The 20,737-nt window shown below is 38.5% G+C and overlaps 1 long non-coding RNA gene across 17 annotated transcripts in view; it reads right to left on the bottom strand.

The window, feature by feature from the left end:
• The window catches only part of LOC121913241, a 262,336-nt gene extending 242,172 nt beyond the window's left edge, over window positions 1–20,164 (bottom strand). For 7 of the 17 annotated variants that reach the window (XR_006100279.1, XR_006100288.1, XR_006100249.1 and 4 more), the window contains exon 1: window positions 19,446–20,161. This is a non-coding gene — a long non-coding RNA (uncharacterized LOC121913241). Of the gene's footprint in view, window positions 1–19,445 lie in introns of all 17 variants that reach the window. The other 10 variants (XR_006100248.1, XR_006100286.1, XR_006100261.1 and 7 more) reach the window with 5 other exon arrangements.
• Window positions 20,165–20,737: the final 573 nt, after the last annotated feature.

Genomic DNA, 20,737 nt, shown 5'->3' with positions numbered 1-20,737 from the left:
TGGCTCCGGCGAGAACCTGTCAGGATTTATTAGTCAGTATCACTGGTACTCAGCCAGCAGGTGTCAGCTCTGGCAGAGAAGGAGAGAGCGGGATAGATTCATAGATAGAGAGAGAGAGAGAGATGGAGAGAGAGAGCAGACAGTCAGACAGATAGATAGTCAAAAGGACTGGAAAATAGAATACTCGCTTTTCTCTCTCCCTCTTTTTGGTGGTCAACAACAAGCCTGTAATATTGTGTCTGTGCGTATAAGTATATACACTATAATTAATACATATTACATTTTAATAAGTCAACTCTACATTGGAATATTGCTCCTCTTCTTAGTTAGACACTCTATAATGATTAAGGGGAAGGAAAAGCAATTAAGTAGACCTGAGATCCTTATGTCAAGAGACATTGATTTTATGATTACTTGAAAGATGGTGAGATGCTCTCTATCTAAGCTATCAGACAGTGTATGAAAACTAAAAGTGAGTGCTACCCTGTGCAAACACAAATACATATTCATGCAAGCATATGTACACACATGTGCACAAACCCACTAAGTTCAATATTCATTCTGGGTCTAACATCCTCTCCTCTTTGATCTGTGTTAGCCTTCAAAAGTTAACTTAATTGTTTATCGTTTTGCTCCTCTTTGGACTACCTTAACATTACCAAGCACTGCAGAAGGGGGGCATTTTCCTCTGTTGCTAAGCAACAGGCACAGCCTAACTACCCTGCCAAGGAATACACAGCCAAGCAGTTAATGAGGATACAAAAGATTCAACTTCAAATGTCTGACGTTGCAATAGACAAAAATCAGAGCTTGTGATTTGAGCTGTACTGATGGTGCTTGTAATTTTAAATGAGATAACGCCGGACATACACAATTCATACATAGCATATACTGTAAGCTTCATGTCTAGATACGTGTGTCTTTTAGATTAATGTCTCCATCTAGTGACAAGTCCCTGAGGCAAAGTATAGACACACTCTTCGTCTGGAAGAGATAACAGCCAGAAGCATCAGGTTTGAGATGAAACTGAATGTACTGTAATTGTGATGAACCACAGTGACATACAGCATAGTAGTCACATACTAGAATATAAAAAAACAGAGATACAAGAGGTTTAAAGGAATGGCTCTAAGATGACATTGGAAATCAGTGAATGAAAAAAAACTTTGGATTTTAAACAAGCCAGCAACAGCAGGGACAGAAGGACACGGTGGTGCTAAAGATACTGATTTATGATTAAGGATATCCTTGTTGTTTGGCACGTTTGTCTGTGTGTAATCAGCCTCATAGGAAAATAAGTGCTTGATTGTTTATTGTAGTAAGAACATTATTCCTGAGGCAATATGCATAGTTACAGCATGAATTGCACATTGAAATCAGCAGAGGTCCCCTGGTCTCTAATGAAATTTAAATAGCTACGTGTCCCAGAGCTAATCCCTCTTTCTTTTTTGTTCTTAGCAGGTGTACAACACTTTTACATTCATCCACGGAAAAACAGTTGCATACAGCTGGGAAGTTTGTTTAACTTTGCATACACTGGAGAGTTGACCCTTCTCATAATAGCTTCTGACAACACTTAGGTTCATTGCTCAAGGCGAGGTAGCGTGATTAAACGCTGATGTATATGAGAACGTGTTGATAAAATGTCCTTGCCAACAAATTGTATTTAACTACTGCTGGAATGTAATTAATTCTAATTAAAAAAGGAACTTTTCTCACATGTGCCTGAAAATGAGCAGAAAGCCTTAAAATCAGCTGTGAGGAACCAGATCTTCACACTGAGTGAACAAAAGGTAAATCTTATTCTAGACACGACTGCAAAAATGTTTTTTAGCCTAGTTGGAACAGAACCTGAGGTATCACTTGTTGTGGCAATCAGTGATGAAATACAGTTCATTCCTTTCATATTTTCCAATGACTTGACTCAACAAGTTTGTACAGGATGTTTTGAGAATTCTTCAAAGCTGTTTTTTAATTATCTGTATCTCAACGAGGGTGGGTTGGGAATGTCTAAGGGCCCCGAGGCATCTTGCTTCCACCAAACTGCAGGACTCTGCTGGATTGCAAAGCCTATAAACTGAACATATACCCATGTGATGTCTGTGGAGAGCTGCAGTGGAGTGCTGCAGGTGAGTTGTTTCTATGTTATAAACAAATGATATTATAAGCCTGATCCTGCTTTAAAATAGGATCAGGTTTTGTCTGGTATGATGTTACTTCTCTGATGTCCAGCAGCGTCATACAGATCAATGTCAAGTCAGGTGGCCTTTACATTTCAGGATACTGTATGCCTTTGTTTCCCTCACTGTGTCACAGCTCTCCTCATTCATAGCTGCCACCTAATGGTTTGTTTGGTCACTCAAGAGGTCCTAAGAGTGTATGCGATGACGTCAATGCATACGGTCTGCAATACAACAACAGAATATGAAACACTGGGCCAATTGTTACTGATGTTCAAGAACTTAAGTATCAAAATGGGCCTCTTTCTCAGAATATATATTTTCTTGTAATTTGAAAGGTTATAATGAAAGGTAAAAATAGATGACTTTATGTAGGCTTCAGACTATCTCATGCCACCTGTTTTCATATGCTTAAAAAGCACAACTAGCCTTGTCTTGTTCCAGTACTGAATCGCTCACATTTCCAGTCTTTGAAATAAATCTGACATTGTGCTAAGTAACGGCCGTTTTTCTGTTTGTAGAATCAATCAAGCCAATCAGAGCTTTGTAGGCAGGATTCAGACTGAGAACACCATCATCCTGTACCAGAGCCAGAAAAATGGCGCTGGAAAATATCCCACATTAACAGCTTGACTGTGGATGCTACACAGGTTCTTGTAAGTCGTCTTACAGAAATAACAACTCTAAAAACAGTATATTTCTTTAGTCAACATGACAAAACTCAACTACTGCTTGCAACTGGGCTTATGTGCTTCAAATAACGTTGATTGGACAGATACGTCGGTCGCCACTGATTGGTTAGGACAAAACAGCCCCTCCGCCCAGTCAGAAATCAGCTTACATGATCAAACAAGGCATGTTATAGCATGAAAATGATGTCAAAATGAAATAGCAATTTTATAATTGTAAAAATGGTACAAAAGAATGATTTGACATGCCTTCCTCATCCTCATTATGTGTCCACGGTCTCTATCAAGGCCATAACTCTTTTCTCAGTTCTAAGTAAGAAGGCCAGAAGCCTGTAACATTGAAGAGAAGAGTCCTTCTTATTTGTCTATGTAGAAAACAAAGACAAATAAGGACAAGGTCACCAAATCATTCATCTTATAAAAGGTTATATTCCTTTGATTTCATGACAAATTTAAACATCAAACTCTAACCCAGCACAATTTTCATAGATCGATATAGCCTAAGCAAGCATGTGACTCACAACAAAATCAGTTACATCAATACAGCACCATCAGCTAGTGGAAGATACGGGAAAGGCACATTCAGTGTCATATTGACCTCACGGTAATGCAGCATGACTGCAATCGTTAACCAGCTCTGCAGAAAAGGAATTCAATGAGAGCTATAATTTCCAAAACAGGCAGAAACATGACAGTCATGTGAGTGTGTGCAAGACCAAGTAGTGTTTTAAATAAATCTGCCTCCAGTTTGCACCTGTGGGGATAATTAAAGGAATGATTGGACTTTGATCAAGTGATGTTAGGTCACGTATCAGCTACAATGAACTATGAGAGATGGTGAAAGGCCTAATTGCTGTGTTGAAGCAGTAAGAAAACTGAAATTTTGAAGTTCAAAGCATCTCGTGGGAGGAAAGGAGAAAAGGTTGTTTGTTACATAAAGTATCATTTTATACATACATATTATTTAGCATTCTGAGAATTATTCCCTCTTGGTTTCAGAATGCATTAATTCAAAACTACTTTGTATATATTCATCAGATTTAGATCATAATAAGAACACTTAACTATAAAGTTCAGCTTTTCTGTAAATGTGCCAGGAAACATTTTTAAACCCATTACTAATATTATGTCTACTATTTACTGCTGTTATCACTACCTCTAAACAACTCTAAATAACTGAATCAGAAAGCTGAATGTAATTTACTGGAATGGCTTAAATATGAAATGGCACAGAGGTTTAGGCATTCTCTTTTCCTGGCTGTATTCCCAGTGCTTTAATTTTGACAAGTGAAGGGGATGACAAGAACGTTCAACATCAGTGATATTTGATTACTCTGACCATTCCCTCCAGTAGCACACAAGGCAACTGCTAGGGGGATTGAAACGGCCACATCAACGGAAACGCAGATGTTTGGTGGTAAAGCCACCAAGACGGGTGAGAAATCTTGATTCTTGTAGGTAAGTGACGAAGCAATTGGCAGTTTTGAAAGGTGTAATTTACATGGCGAGTGATGTAAAGTGGTGTAATGAATTACTGCTCATAGGACATACTTTTAAAAACATTAAAACCACAACACAAAGCCCAATAGTGATAATACTATGTTTCAATTTGTTGTTGTCAAATAAACCTCAATTCACATACAGTTTTTCTTCACTGTATTGCTGCCAACTGTGGTCTAACATTGCAAATGCAGTTGTGCAGTGATCACTACTTCAAACACATTCACTTAACTTTTAGTACTTTGTTTCTCTTCACACTGTTCCCATTACACACACACACAAACACACACACAAACAGAGCACAGCTAACATGCTGAAAGCATGAATTGTCAAATATTTAACAGAGTACAAAGAGTGCTAATTCTTCTGCACTCAGAAGAAATCATTTTTATCACAAAAGAAAGAGAAATCTGTTTCTGTTGTGTGGCTACGTGAAAATATGAAGAGGTACAAAACCTTCCATTATCCGTATAAAGTGTGTAAAAGGACAGACAAGGTTGGTCAGCCTTTGTATGAGATAAGAGAAAGAGTGTGCAAGGTGGAAAGGTGGAAAGTAAATGGATAGGCAGCAGTTGTCCAACTTAGTGTCAATTCAGGTTCCATCATACTCTTCAGTAGTGCAGCAGTTCAGTAAGGGCTCTAATCCTATCAAGGAATATGAATAGTCTTAATGGTCTTTACAGACACGAATGTCATGTCTCGGTCACACTCACTGGTGTCATAGACGCAGTCATGCCAAGGTTGGATTTGTCAAACTCAGCATTTTTTAAATTCATAGTGTCTGGCCAGGGAGAATGTTACAGTCGATGTGGATGAAAATATAGGGCCTGATATAAATAAATGTTAACATATGAGCTGCAGGTGTGAGTTTTTTGTTACATTATTTTCTGTTTAGACACCATTATGTAATTTTGCTGATAACACAGCACAATTCTGAGCATTCATTTGCTGTTGTGCAAGCTGGAACACTGTCAGTGTTTTTATCAACAGCAATAACACAACAATGCATCCAAACAATGGAGAAAAGACTGTACACAAAGTTGTGCAGATTCAACTTTTTCTACCTATTGATTGTGACTTAACTTTGATATTTTTTGGCAGCTACCAAATAGAAAAGAAAACAACATGCACTCCAGTTTTACAAGCTGCTCTCTGGCAAAAGAACGGTCTGATATGATAAAAAATAATGGACTTCTGTTTAAACAGAAAGGAGAGGAGCGTGCCTCATAACAACCTACATTAACTCAGTCACCTCTGATAGCCAAGGTAAAATGTTTTACCAGATTTTTTTTAATATTCTTCAATAGATTGGCTTAGTGTGTGATTCAGGTAGTGTAAAATCCCTGAAGAGTGTGCATGCACGTCCTGAATTTCCACTGACAGAAAACTTCAATTTTGTAAAAATATAAAGATTTGTTTGAACACCCCATGGGCATTTTGAATATTTTTTTCCTGAATTTATGTCTTATACTGCTATTAATCTGCTTCTGTGGTTTGTGAGGGAAACATGAGATATATTTTAACTTTTAGGTTGAGCCACGACTTACTAAAAACACTGCGCTCTCTGGTGGTAGTGAAGGAGGGAGGTGTGTCTTATTTCCATTCCCATTCAGTGAGCAACTACACTGCAGCACAAAGCAGAGGCAAAGAAGTACTGTGAGGCTGAGGAGGAGCGCAGACAGAAATATTTGAGCAAAACATCACCTGTGTATACATCTGTGTGTGTGTGTGTGTGTGTGTGTGTGTGTGTGCTTATGAGACAGTAAAAAATACGCTTTTGTCATTTATGACTAATACATTCCTGGCCAACAATGTAGTCAGAGGTACTGCAGATGATGTTCATATATATATATATAGTGGACATTGCAAAAGTGAAAGATGGCAACCGACATTAACCCCTGCCTGCCAGATGTACCTATAAATGTTTAAGAGCTTTACTTCCTTTCATGTCATCTATCCTATAAAGTCCTTCAGGAGCATGACATTTCATGACAAGAGGCAGTCATTTATTTTACGTGTGCCCTCTCCTTGAAGGGGGATTATGACAACTGCAGTGAGAAATTTAACTATGACAATGTCTGTCAGTTTAAAAAGCAAAATAGACCAAGCATTTCCATAGCAACTGTGGCAAAAGCCAGCCACAGCACAGCAAAATCTCTGGGCTGTCAAAAGATTATTAAAGTATTTAAGGCTTTTCTTAGTCTCCTTTCATACAGGAAACCCATGTATAACATGCTCTGCTGAACACGTATTCAAACAGAGTTGAACCCGTTCATAATCCCTGGTTGTCAACATTCACAGACTCGAGTCTGCATCTGTAGTTCCGTGAAAGGCACCGCTAAACCACAGAATTACAGTGAATGACAGAATTACATTTTTGAAATAAATAGGTAAAGTTTCTGTTTCAGATTATAATAGTTTTGTAGGTTAAATAAAATTTCCATCCCTAATAGAAATGCATGTTCACCGAAGTCGAGCAATAACCAGTATTTAAACCCATATTTAACCATGGTCAGGGGCAGGGTCGCAAAGCCATATCTGACAAAGCATGTCTGTCATAAAACAATAGTCAGGTGTCCATATAAGCATTGAAACTGTTTTTACTTGCTGTAATAATTTCTCCTATTCATACTGGCAGTTAAAAGATCCCTTTCTAGTGCGCTTTTAATGTAAGTGATGAGGTACAAAACCCACAGTCCTCATTTTGTGCAAAAATGTAAGTTTATCTTAATCTAATGTGAGGCTTCAGCTGTCCAAATTAGTCAAATCAAGTGGATATCTTCCAAAGTTACAGCCTTTTTAGTACAAATTCGCCTCTTTATGTTACTATCCTCCCACTCCAGCTCAACAGGGAAAAACTGTCTGGGAGAACAGAGGGAATTTTGTACTAAAAAGATGGTAACTTTGCAAGATATCTGCTTGATTTGACTAATTTGGACTACCGAGGTATAATATCAGCTTCAGATAATCTTTTGAATACATTTTTGCACAAAACTGTTTTTTGTCTACCATCACTTATATTGAAAGTGCATTATTAAGGGATCTTGCAATGGTCAATATGAACAAGGGGAATTATTACAGCAAGAAAAACCTGTTTCAGTGTTCATATGAGCACTGAGTACTGTTTTAAGACAGACTTTAAAAGGCCCTTCACACTTCTACACAGGTGTTTTCGGTTATTCTGGCTGATCAGACCTCCAAAGAGCAATAACAGCAATAAGACTGTAACTCTCAGAAGAGAAGTTCCTTGTACGGCAGACACCACTGCGAATGCGCAGCAATGAGGAACTACCCTCCTGAGAGTTACAGTCTTGTCGCTATTATTACTCATTGGAGCCGTTTCTAAACAAGCTAAAGTAATAACACTCTTTGGAGGCGTAGGAATATGTCACCCAGTGCAGTGGTGTGACTCATTGATGTGTTTTTAATAGTTTTTAGACAACAATGGAGCTCTACAGCACAGAGTAATACGATATAACTGACTTTGATATACACACAATACCTGTAAGCAGGATGAGTTTATTGTTGGTTTGGCTCTGCACATGAGATTTGTTGACAATATCAAAAATAAAAGAAACCTGCCAGCCTTATCCTTTAAAGACTGGTGAAGGTATGCTGATAATTACGTTACTAGTGCAAGGAGTACAAACAAGAATGAAAAAGGTGTAATTATCCACCTAACTAACAGACGAGTCAAGGAGATGTCAATTAAGCAGCGCCCACACAGGTCTAATCAGCCAAAATAATTAAAATCACCTGTGTAGGTTTACCATGGGTGTACAGGAACTTAAATGTTGTCTAAACACAAGCTGGTATTCAAGAACGTTGCCTGAACAAGCACAGTTTAAAATTGGCAAAATTATTAATTAGATTAGTAAAGATCTGACCAAAGAATAATTAAACAAACATTAAGAATCTGACCAGACATGAGATGTCAACTTATGGTACAGTACTTGACAGTTTTTGATACTTGATGCTATGGACACATTTCAGTTGGTAATAAAAAAAGTATTCAGATTTGATATCCAGCCCTACTGCAGGTAGCATCAAGGCGTGTTGTTGGAGATCCTAATTTCACCTCAGCACATATATTCCAAATTTGTTACAGGTCATGTAAACAGCATATTCTGTTTGGATATTCTGAATTAGGCCTTATTCCGAAAGTAGCAGATGTGGGATGTGCCGATATTATTCTGGTTTTAGGAGCATTCTTTGGACATGTATAAAGTGCATTCAGAATATCTGTCTCAATTGGCGTTTTTACCGCAGTTTCCAACACATGGCCTCTTGCCTGTTTACACCTGCACAGGCAAAATGACATTCTGGAAGGCAGACAGAGGAGAGGAACGAGAGGAGAGTAGAGAGCTGTTCAGGGCGGGCTGGAAAAACAGAGCGCTTCTTCTCCACGACGGGGACGGAGGGGATTGGTGATTATCCCGACATGCAGCAATAAACTGACGGTGACGACTCGGTGTGATACACCAAAAACACTCAGCAGTGTTTTGAACATCATGGGACAACCTAGTTACTGTAACTATAAATTTATATCAGTCATATCAATATCACTTATAAATATCAGACAGCAGTGCACTAATGTTTTTCTCTTTGCTGGTTTACTTCACTGCCTGCAGAGACCTTGTGATTCGGACAAGGGGGACACCCTGAAAACCCTCTGCGTGTAAAGAGGAATATTCATTTTCATTAGTCATGTAAACAGCGTAGTAGGAATATTGTGTTTTTCAAAATAAGGGCAAAAAACAGAGTATTTTGTGCATGTAAATGTCATCAATGACAGCTTGCACAGCAGTGACTCTTTCCATTCTCTCTGCAGTCTTGAGTCCCTCTCTATTTAATGCTTAAAAAAGGCAGCCATGCCACAAAACAACAAAACTTTAAAATGTTATACTCTATTAGCTTAATGAACAATCTCTGCTGGCACTGTTTAATATAAACAAATGGTTTAATGTCCCCGGTCCAGATGGTGCCTACAAATATCAGTTGCTACATTGCAGCCAAATTTCATTAATATTGTAGGGTGTCTCAGCATTTAGTAATGAATAATTGCCACAAATCCTACATTCTTTATCTCATATCAATTCAATCAGGATGGTGAAAGAGTGAAGGAGAATTTATGAGAGATCACTTGGTCAACAACATATCAATCACTCAGCCTTGGGTAACATAGCAAAGTGCTATATTCTCTCTTTTGTTTGATGACCCCAATTTACCTCTGTCACCTCTTGTCCCTGCTGACTCAAACAAGGCTAAAAAGAAAGCCATGTTTTCAGGTTTTCATTTTGTCCATCAGCACTATTCTATTGCTCAGGGGGGAAGGGGAGTGGGGTCCCGTTTACGGCTACCTCTTCCATCTTGATGTTCTATCCAGCACAGCAGGTTTGGCAGCACTTCAGTGAGCACATTAGCACATGGCTGTGAAGAAACCACGTTATCTCCTCTTTGCTGACAGACACAGAGAGAGAAGTGGAATACGTGTTGGCCCATTTTTACTGGACACCTATCATCAAGAAGCTTTTTGTTAGATTATAAAAAATGTACAATACATTGCACCATCTCCGGGTTGTAAAATTTTAACAGCACTCATCCCTCCTACAAAGACCACTGCAATGATAGAGGCTGGTCTGGAAATAGCTATGCTGTAGTTATACTTGCCCTTTTGACAAGGCTGATGTGCAGCAGCAAATATCAAATTTCTTCAATTTCTTCAATTTTTTTTTACAGCAATGTTGAGTTTTCTTCACTTTTAGTAAGAGACAGATAGTACAAGAGCCAAATGCAATGCAAGATTTGTAACATTTTGTATAACTGCATTACACATTCTAGTCATTCATACTCAGATAATAAGCATTATGAGCCTCTGTATTAGCAGACAGGACATTGAATAATTCAGATTAAAAAAGACAAGGCTCACTTAATAAAACATAATTGAAAACCACTGCAGTCGTCATTAACATTAGTTATCAGACAGTGCAACAGTCGGGGGGCACCTGACTGTTGGGATCCCTGAACACCCTTCATCCATTGATATGTGGTATCTTTCCAGTTGGGGATATGCCCAAAGAGCATCATCCCAGATATTATGCAAACACACTAACTGCACATACTGTTCATTCTCGTTAGATGTTTTTCTCCAGGGTCTCCTAGCAGGCCCTCTCTGGCCCTTGAGAGGAGTTTAGGAGTTTTTAAGAGAATTTGCAAGGCTTGATTTTGACTTGTGTTCTCTAATACTCCTCCCAGTTGTTTTTATCCTGAATGGATGGAATCCATGGGATCTGCCGCCCTCGACAGCATAGTTTCAGTAGACCTTTGAACTTTGTCAACACCAGTGCTGATTAATGTAACATTGGTAAAACGTCGGAGTCAAAATACAAAGCCTGTAAATGTATTTTTCCCTACTGTAACTAGAATTTACTAGTAGAATATTTGTGATGGACATGTCTCAGCTATGTGACGGTCACAGTCTGCTGAATGATAAATGGACTGTACTTGTATAGCGCCTTTCTAGTCTTCCGACCACTCAAAGCGCTTTTTACACTACAAATCATTCACCCATTCACACACATTCATATGCTGAATGGGCTACCATGCAAGGTCCCAACCTGCCCATCAGAGGAAGCTAACCATTCACACACATTCATACACTGAAGGCACAGCCATCAGGAGCAATTTGGGGTTAAGTGTCTTGCCCAAGGACACATCGGCATGTGGACTGGAGGAGCCGGGAATTGAACCGCCGATCTTCCGATTAGTGGACGACCCGCTCTACCTCCTCAGCCACAGCCGCCTGAACAGCGACACAGTACAATTCATCATCAAACTTTCATTTCTCAGTATACATTTTGGAGGTGAACAGTGTCACAGATAGTCCAGGACTAAATACAATCCATATAATGTAGAATGCCATTGCACTTGTTTTCATCGTGTACAGGTTCTTACATGACTTACATGTTCCTCCAGCTGATCAATAAGTGACCCCACCTTAAAAAGATCAAACTGATTCTCCCAACTTTCACATTTTTCCCAGTATACACATATTTAATATCATACTCAATAACAGCAGAATTTCACAGTGTCTGATCCAAGCATGAAATAAAATTTGAATCAATTTGTGTAAACTGATTTACATAAATTGACAATGACAAATCAATTTGTCATTTTTAATTTTGAATCAATTCGTCACTGTCAATTTCTACAATATAGGCTATAATGTCCTCTCTTTGACTCCTCATCGTAATGTGATATTTAAGGTTCTTGTTATATTGAAATACAAAATTATATTGTTATAAAAAAAATAATGATTTCTTGTTAATGTACTATATGTTCATATGTCATTAAGGGCTTGGAAATTCTAAATACCAGGTGTTTTCATTTCAATTCAAGGTGCTACAACTTGATTACAGAATAACTTATTGATGCCCTTCATGAAGAAAAATTCAAACAAATGAACTTCCATTATGTTTAAAACAACAGAGGTACAGCAGCTGACAGGTTGAGGGTACGTCTGAGTTTGTTACCAACACCCTCAATGTAACTTACATGTATTACTAACATTTGCCATGTATAACATTAAACTGTCATGTATATTTACATTTCACAGTCCAATTAATGTTATAACATACTGTGTAATACATAATGTAATAATGTTATTTGCTCTCACTTTTTTCTGTAACTATATTCTTTACTTCTGTACTTGGAAAAAAATAAATCAAACAAAAGCAAAAGGAATAGAAAAATCTGCTGAAAATCACAGGTACATGAAACTAAACCAAGCATCAAAATAAAAAAATGAAAAAAAAAAATCAGCAGTACACAAAGTGAGCTAAAAGAGGATTTAACAGATGTTGATTTTGCCTTCCAAAATCCCCCGCCATATTTTGCAAACAAAGACTATATGCTTTGCTTGGTTAACCTTAGTATCAAATGTTGATAATCGATGAAATGGATCCAGGCTTAGAAATGGTTGTTCACAGCAGCTCTGTGATACAGTGATACGGTTGTGTTTTACTTGAGTGTGTTTCCCCTCTGTTCTCTTATTGCCTCCTGTCTCTGCTCAGATTGTGTAAACATTTCCCAAATCTCACCAAGTGCAGCTTTTTTCAGAAGGCAGTGTACCGTGCTGCAGACTGTATTGGTCTTTAAATAAAAATGTGGAGGGTATGTCACTAAAATGATTGAACTGATGGGTGGTTTAGAGGAAGACTGGGCAGGAGGTGTGGGAGGGGGGTGTCTGAGGCTGGTGGTTGATGTGGTGTGCATTCATAAATACACCTAATGGCTTGTTTTATGAACAGCAGTGATTCATTCTTCTTTTTTCTGTTCTTTTCTTGAGACTGATTGGTTTTGAAAGATTGAGACGATAATGCTGTGAGATACAAATGAGGAGACTGTGAAAAATCTCATTTGAAAAAGCAAGGGGAAGCGTAGCCTTGTAAACAAAATTCTATTTCACATTGTCAAAAGGTAATTTGTCTCCATTGTGCCTGGCAGAGCCTTCATAAATAAAACAGTGCACATTGCAGGTGAGAACTCCTCCTTTCTTTTGTTTTTTCTCCACTTTTTGTTTTGTTTGCTCTACTGCTTGCATGCAAATCAGACATATAGAGTAAAATGCAAGATAAATAAGAACTAAATTAATATTAAGTAAGCCAGTGGCAACACTACATAGTGACATTATGCTTTGCAATATTTTCGCATACAGTAATAATTTCAGAGGTAAGACATACGTACATTCAAAAAATGTTATTGTTGGTTTGGCTTGGCGGGGGTGAGTTAGCAACCCATGGTTGCTAACTTCAAAGCTAACCCCCTTCACTTTTTACAGCAGTTGGGGAAACAGACCTGACTTTTCTTTGTCTTGACAAGCTGCAGCATTTATTAACTGACACACTGTAGTCTGTACTGTACATTTACTGTCAGATTGAAAACTAACTAACAACAATGTTAAAAGTAAAGATAGGCTTTGATGTCTGCTTCTCGGCTCATTTTCAAAAAGACGAGCGAAAGAGAGAGAGAGAGCACCAGCGAGAGAGAGTGAGAGAGAGAGAGCAGCAGTGGTCGAGCAAGCTAGAGAGTGAATGAAGAGAGGGAGCGCAGGTAGCGGGAAAGCTGGTGAATCAGATCAATAAAGCATTATTTTCTGTTTATTTCACAGCAGTTACGTTACCGAGGACAAATAAATACGCCCACACCCCCACACACCTCTTCTCGACCCTGCAGCTGAACGCCGCACCGCCTGATTTTGTCTGAATACGGCCTTACTGCTAACCTTTTCTTCTGCTCCGCTCGCATTCACCGCCATTTTTCTGACACTCGCTCTCTCATGTAACCACTCACACTCGTTTACGCTTTGCCCTATTCCTTACACTACCTGGAGTTTCCCAGGCAACGAGACAGACATTGTCTCACGTTTCGAAACAGCGCTACTCAGAGGCTCCCAAACGCTATTGATTTCCGAATAAATGGATATTTGGCGTCATTTTGGGCATTTAAAAAATATTTTTTGGCCTGGTGGGGGTTCATGTTGGCCTGGCGGCCCGCCAGGCTTGTACTATTATAGGGGAAACACTGCATTGTCTATCGTACGATCACTTAAAACATGTTTGATACAAGCAAGAAAATTAAAGCTGTATTTAATATTTTTTTCCACCACTAACAAAACAAAAAGAGGACAAATAACTCACAGCAACAAGTATTTAGCTCATCAAGTTGTTGTTGGCAACCTGTGTCTCTTTAAACACATCCAGCAGACAAAGGGTAACATGGGCATCCTCTTCATTGTCACTATTCACTGGTTGTTGTTTTTTTTTGTTTGTTTTTTAGCTCTAGTTTGGCCTGCCAACTCCTGAGATAAATATCTGGCTCTCTATGGCTTGCCTGAATGTCTCTAGCTGACTGGTTTGAAAATGAGAACCATGCGTAAAACTTTGTAAAATAAGTACAGGCTCTGAAATTCAGGTTATATGAGTCAAAGTAATCTTTGCTTTGAAGGTTGTGTTTATGCCCATCCACTGCCCTCACCTCACCGACTTTTGATTCCAGAGCTGTGATGTATTTCAAGGTCAAACAAAACCATTTCCATTCAATGATTTTTTCTCTCACTTTCAGCACATAGCACATGCATTTTCAGACATTATGGTTATTTCTTGATATTTTAGAATCGAGTCTGACGGATGAAGGCCATGCAATTTAAAGGAGTGTCTAAAACTGTCTCTATATCTGTATCATGTACAGTATAATGGATATTATATATATATATATATATATATATACATACATACATACATACATACATACATATACACACACACACACACTTTGGACACGATCTTTTCTGCATCCCCAATATGAACAAACTGTGAACATTTACATAGAGTTATAATTATAATGCACACAAAGCATGTCGCTAAAATAGACAGAAAACAAACATATTTTCAACCCAGAGTCACTCTGCTTGCATCGCTCACTGATACAAATTGTCAGTATGGGCATTTGATTGAAACTCCTGGTTGATGCACAAAACAGTATTGCTGTATGTTATTAGTGCAGAAAAATATGTCAAAATACTATTTTATTATCAGTTTCTTATATAGAAAACCTGTCCTTTTCATCTATCTCTTATAGCTCCTGTTACTTTTAAAGATCATATTGAACCTAATGATCCAAACTGAGATAATTCAAAGAGTACCATATTGGCCCAAATATAAGACCTCCATCTCCACCAGACGATCGCCTCCAAATATAAGTTTTATTCTGAAAAGTAAAAGAATATTGAAAAGTGGGGGTCATCTTACATTTGAGGACAATTACGTGTTCACAAGATCAGAGAAACTTTTTGAATGACACTGTACCAGTATAACACGGGCACCCAAGGAGAGTGTTGCATTATAGGTTGTGGCCTTTATGTTGCTAGGCTAGCAAGTTTTTCAATGTCCGTTTATAGTAGGGCTGTCACTTTTTATTTGAAATTCGAATATTTGTTTGAGCATGGGAAAAACGTAGTATTCAAACTGTAATGACTTGTTTGAATTCAAAATATACAGTCTATAAGCGCAACAGACTGTTTGATGTAGTTTGCCTTGTGATCCAGCAGAGGAAACTCTAAAAATTCACTGTCAGCTTGACCTTTTGACCTATCAGTAAAGTAAGCTAGTAATGTTATGTTGTTTACTATGTTGACAAGGTAAAATGGAGGACACTAGCGAACAAAGCCGTCCAGAACAGACAATCATGCAAAAGCAGTGTGTGTACATATAATATATAAAGACTTCACTGAACGGTAAGATGGCCTGTCTGACCACTGACGGATGGTCATTGCTGGTCATATGACAGTCACAGGAAATTGTATCTCTGACACATTACGGTATATGGGTTTACTTGTTTGAATTCATTCGAACTTGACTTTTTGAAAAAATGACAGCCCTAACAACTCTATGACACCACACAAGAAAACAAAGACCGTACTTGAGAATAAGACACTAGTCTACAGACAGATGGACATCGCTGGCCACACATGCTTATGTGACAGTTCACAGCTCACTGAATTTCAGACTCTTGGGAACTTGACAATTATGTTCTGTGTACTAAGGAGCTGAGAGGAAGCCACACAGCTGTCCATATTGCAGAAAGCATTGGCAGCACGCTGGATGAATTTGACATCTCCTGTGAAGCGGTTGTAGCTGTTGACACATAGGCAGTTTAGGGCTTATTAATGTACCCTGTTTGGCCCACACACTAAACCTGGCAGTGCAAAAGGGGCTTGAGGTGAAAGCCGTTGATACGGTCCTTTCAACATTAAAAAGCAAACTGCTGCTCATTTTGGAAGGTCCCCATCAGACAGCTGCCTGCTGGAATAAAAGCAGGAGCTCACTGGATTAAAAAAAAAAAAGAAATACTAATAAATGACTGCATCACCAGATGGAATACCATCTATGACATGATATGTCATGCATCTGAGCAACAAGCAGCAGTGGCAGCTGTCATTTTTGGAAAGAAGACGCCTTTTTGACTACCCCACAGCATCGGCTGTCCTACCTCTGCAGCATGTCATGATATCTTAGCTGAGCACTCCTGATGTAAATCAGCCATCAAAGAAGTGAGAGGTATTTCACTTTTCTTTTTTATTAAATATTAAGTCCAAGCCTATTGGAAGACAACTAAAATACTGATATTTCACATTAACAAGATTGTATTAGCAATTTTTAAAAAGCCAAATAGCGTGTGACATAAGGCTAAATTCATCTTATTATTTTCACAGGCAGGATGATGGAAAATTTGAAAATGCAAATGCAACAAGGATGCCATTCAAAAAATGCAAGCTTACATGAAGGAGACTCATCTTTTTGCAGACAGTAATCCACTGCTTTAGTGGAGAGATACAGAGTGCAATAGATACCCACAACTCTCAAAGCTGGCTCATAAATACCTGTGTGTACCAGGAACCTGCACACTCTGAACTGGTGTTCTCGTCAGCAGGTAATATTGTAAATAAAAAGAGAGCCGCACTTAATCCCGATCAAGTTGATAGACTTGTGTTTCTGGCTAATAAAATGCAAAAGCAATTAAGTCGGGCCGTTCGGCTTGCCTGTCGGTTCTGTTTTACCTTGTTTGCTACATTTTTAGTTCAAAGCTGTTGGAATTCTCTCCTGTTGTCTGTGATTTGACGTGATGTGTTAATACAGCTGTTGAAAAAAGTTCAACATTTGATTGCTGGAAGAATGTGATGTTAGGATTTTGTAATATAAAGTTAAATAAATAACGGAGATGTAATTGTCGTCAATCACTATTTAAGTTAAACACCATGCATCACACATTACATGGTACTGAATGGGGGGATAAGGGGTGTTGCGCATTCGAATTCATTCAAACGAATTGTGTGTCATTTCAAATTCATTCGAACTTGTTTTTTGGAAAAAGTGATAGCGTTGTACACACTCATGAATAGGAATGATCTCACATGTTCTCAAGGTCAAGGAGGTTAGGGTTATACAGGGGTAATAAAAAGAAGTGTATTCAAACTGATAATGTCTAAAAACTGGAAGAGAAATAGAAATCTAATAGAAGAGAAATCTTAATAGCAGGTTTTAACATTTTGCCAAACAAGAATTGTTTTCTTCCACCCACACAAAACGCTGAGTACAAATAAACTGTTTGGTGATGTCACTCACTAGGGCTGGGTTTAAAGGTTCAGTGTGTAGAATTTAGTGGCATCTAGTGGAACGGACTTGGCAGAAATGGAATATAATATTCATAAGCATGTTTTAATTAGTGTATAATCCTATGAAAATAAGAATCATTGTGTTTGTCTTACCTTAGAATGGGCCCTTTATATTTATATTCCAATCCACAGAGGCCGCCATGTTGCACTGTCATGTTTGTACAGTATCCCAGAATGGAATAACATAACACTGGCCTTTCGTGTTTTTCACTGTAGGTTCTTCTATATGCTTGGAATCGGAGAGGGAGGGGAGGGGTATTAATTTGGTTGCAATCTGTAACCGCACCGCTAGATGCCACCAAATCCTACACACTGGTCCTTTAAAAAAAAATCAATTTTCCAATGCAAAACTATCTTTATTTAAATCTTATGATATCCAATATCATAAAATCCAAGATCGTCTGCCTTTAGGCTTGGCGGTGCCTTCAGTGGAGCAGCTCCCACCATGTTCAATGAGATCTTGCACAACAAAATCTTGTGCATGGCTGGATCTCATTGAACATGAAAGCATCTGCTCCACTGAAGGCACCGCCAAACGTTTTGTGAGACAATCACAGTAAAGTGTATGTTTTCCTGAGGTATTAGTGATGTTTACATTACAGTAGATATGTTTGTAGCCACATTATTAACACTGGCTGCCTGATGATTCGATTTAAAATCTAAAGTTGTTGTTTATACACTGCACTAAAGAAAGCACTGGTCACTCAATACTCACTGACTGTAGAGTTGCATTATATTGTGTTGACTGCTGTAGTGTGTTCATGTTAAATAAAAATACCCCTGATTTCTGAACAACAGAAACTCACTACTGGGAAGTTAAATTTAGGCTCATCTAGTAGCACAAAAATGAGCCATCTCAAGTAAACAAATATCCTTTGGGAAAGAATGTAAGCTTTTATTTTGCAGTAGCAGCCAATTAAAAGAAGGTTACCACCAACCTATTAGACACTAAGACATCTCAGCATGTGATGAACAAAGCCTGTGGTTATTTGGAACAAGTAGCATATAATTGGATTTGAGCCAGAAAACATACTTGTAAGGGTGAGGATGTCACATGATAAGGACTATGCTTTCAGAGAAAATCTGCTTTTCATCAGATCACTTATATTAAGTTATGATATTAAAAAGCAATTTAATAAATTATGTCTTACTTTATTGTATGCTAATTGAATTGTATAAGTGTATTAAGTCACTAACTTTTTTTTTTTTTTTTACCAAAACAATAAATAAGCCTTAATCTCAATATTTTGGTGTTAAATCTCACCACCCAGCTGCTGCAAGCTTTTAAGGATAAATGACAAATAATAGTGCAAGAATAGCTATGTAGTTCTGTTTCTTTAAATAATCATAAGAAAATTACAATTACAGGGAACTGGACTAACTGTAAAGCAACAGCAATAGTTGAATACTGCTCTCACTTTTACCAGGATGGCAAATGGCAAGAAGCTTTATGATCAAACACTATGAGGCCATTCATACCGTGTATCAAGCAATGCATTTGATGCAGCACGAACACATTTGGACACACATGTCCACATCTCCACAGACACATTATATATAAACACATAAACACAGCTATGCAATAGTAATTGGATTCACAGTTATTCTGCTGGCTAACAACAGAAATCGGGTGCACACTTGCTCTCAAACCAGCTAACAGCTAATTAACAGCAGTAGGTGATAAACAACAAAATTGTCCCACCAAGGGCAATCCCTATTAACCACAACATCAAGGGATATTCCCAATGCCTGCAAATCCAGCGCAGCCAGTCTCAAATCGAGCACTTATCTCCATAAAATACAACAAACACAATATCAGTGCAAAATGTCAAAACACGTTCTTACCTTCTGAAGAATTTGTTTCTTCTGTACCAGAAGTCCTTCATAGGTGAACTCCATTTTGCGTAGTCTCTTTCAGTGCACTTCAGGGACAGTTGATAAAAGTGTTGTAATCCTTCGTTTCAACATTTGGAAACGCTGACTGACATGTTTTTGTTTTATGAGTTCATGTTATCAGGTTGCTTGTAGTTCGTTTAATAAATTCTGATGTTAAATTTTAACTCCTGCTACCTCTAGCGTTAGCGTTAGCTCCTCGTTACTAGGTCTGAGCGGGAGTCGCTGTTGTTGCGTCGTTGGGCTCCGGTGCTGCGTCTGCGGCTACCAGCTGAAACCATCAAGGTGTCATTAGCGACGGCTTGGGCATGGCGGGCTAGCTTGGCTTGGCCTTTGACTGGTGGTTTTTCGATTTAATTATCTGAAAGAGCTGGCTGGGCATTGTCAACAGCTACCGGCCCGGTCGACTTGGTTGTGCGAGCGTTAACGGTTAGTTATCGTTGTATGGGGAGTGGATAGTGCCAAGATTACCTGCCGAGACTGATGTGTGCCTCGCCAGTGTGACTTCCTGTCATTTTGCACGTTACATGCCTCTAGTGGCGTGAAATAACAACATAAAAGTGATATAACAAATATATGTACGTATCCAAAGTTTACACACATGAAACACACTGTATTGGAGTCACTTAGTGTTAACAATTAACTTGATAGTTACTGCATTAAAATCGGTGGGTAGTTCCAGGTCTGAAAAGTGCAGCCAATGCAGAAGTGCCTTTAACTTGCATTCTCATTGCATGGAAGTAGGGGGCGACTCCACTGGCTCCAAAAAGAAGTTTGTTTGTATAGAAATCTATGGGAAAATGACCATAATTCTCACTTGCTTTATTACCTCAGTAAACACTTTCCTCATGAGTTTATGGTCTCAATTGCTAGTTTAAAGTCTTCAATAAAACATGATGTTCATTTTGTAAAGTATGGCCTCATTTAGAGTAAAATAGATGATAAAGTAGGGTATGCTTTAGGGCGTGGCTACCTTGTGATTCACAAATTGCTACCACAGCAGTGAGTGAGGTGCTGCAGTTGGACTCTAGGCAGCTCCTCCCCAGCTCCATGCTCTCATCCAAATATGATCACTTCTCATCACTTCTGGCTCCAAAAAACCAAGGCAGCAACAGTCAAAATGCAGGACAAAAAACAGGAAGCTTCAAAATAGAAGTCCACAAACCAATGAGTGATGTCACAGAGGCTACGTCCATTATTTTTATACATGCATTAAAACTATTTTCAGGTTGTGGCTAAGTCAA

This window comes from Thunnus maccoyii, chromosome 2, assembly GCF_910596095.1.
Source record: "Thunnus maccoyii chromosome 2, fThuMac1.1, whole genome shotgun sequence".
Lineage (NCBI taxonomy): Eukaryota > Metazoa > Chordata > Actinopteri > Scombriformes > Scombridae > Thunnus > Thunnus maccoyii.
The sequence above is the reverse complement of the archived record's forward strand: the minus strand, read 5'-3'. Positions and strand labels throughout refer to the sequence as shown.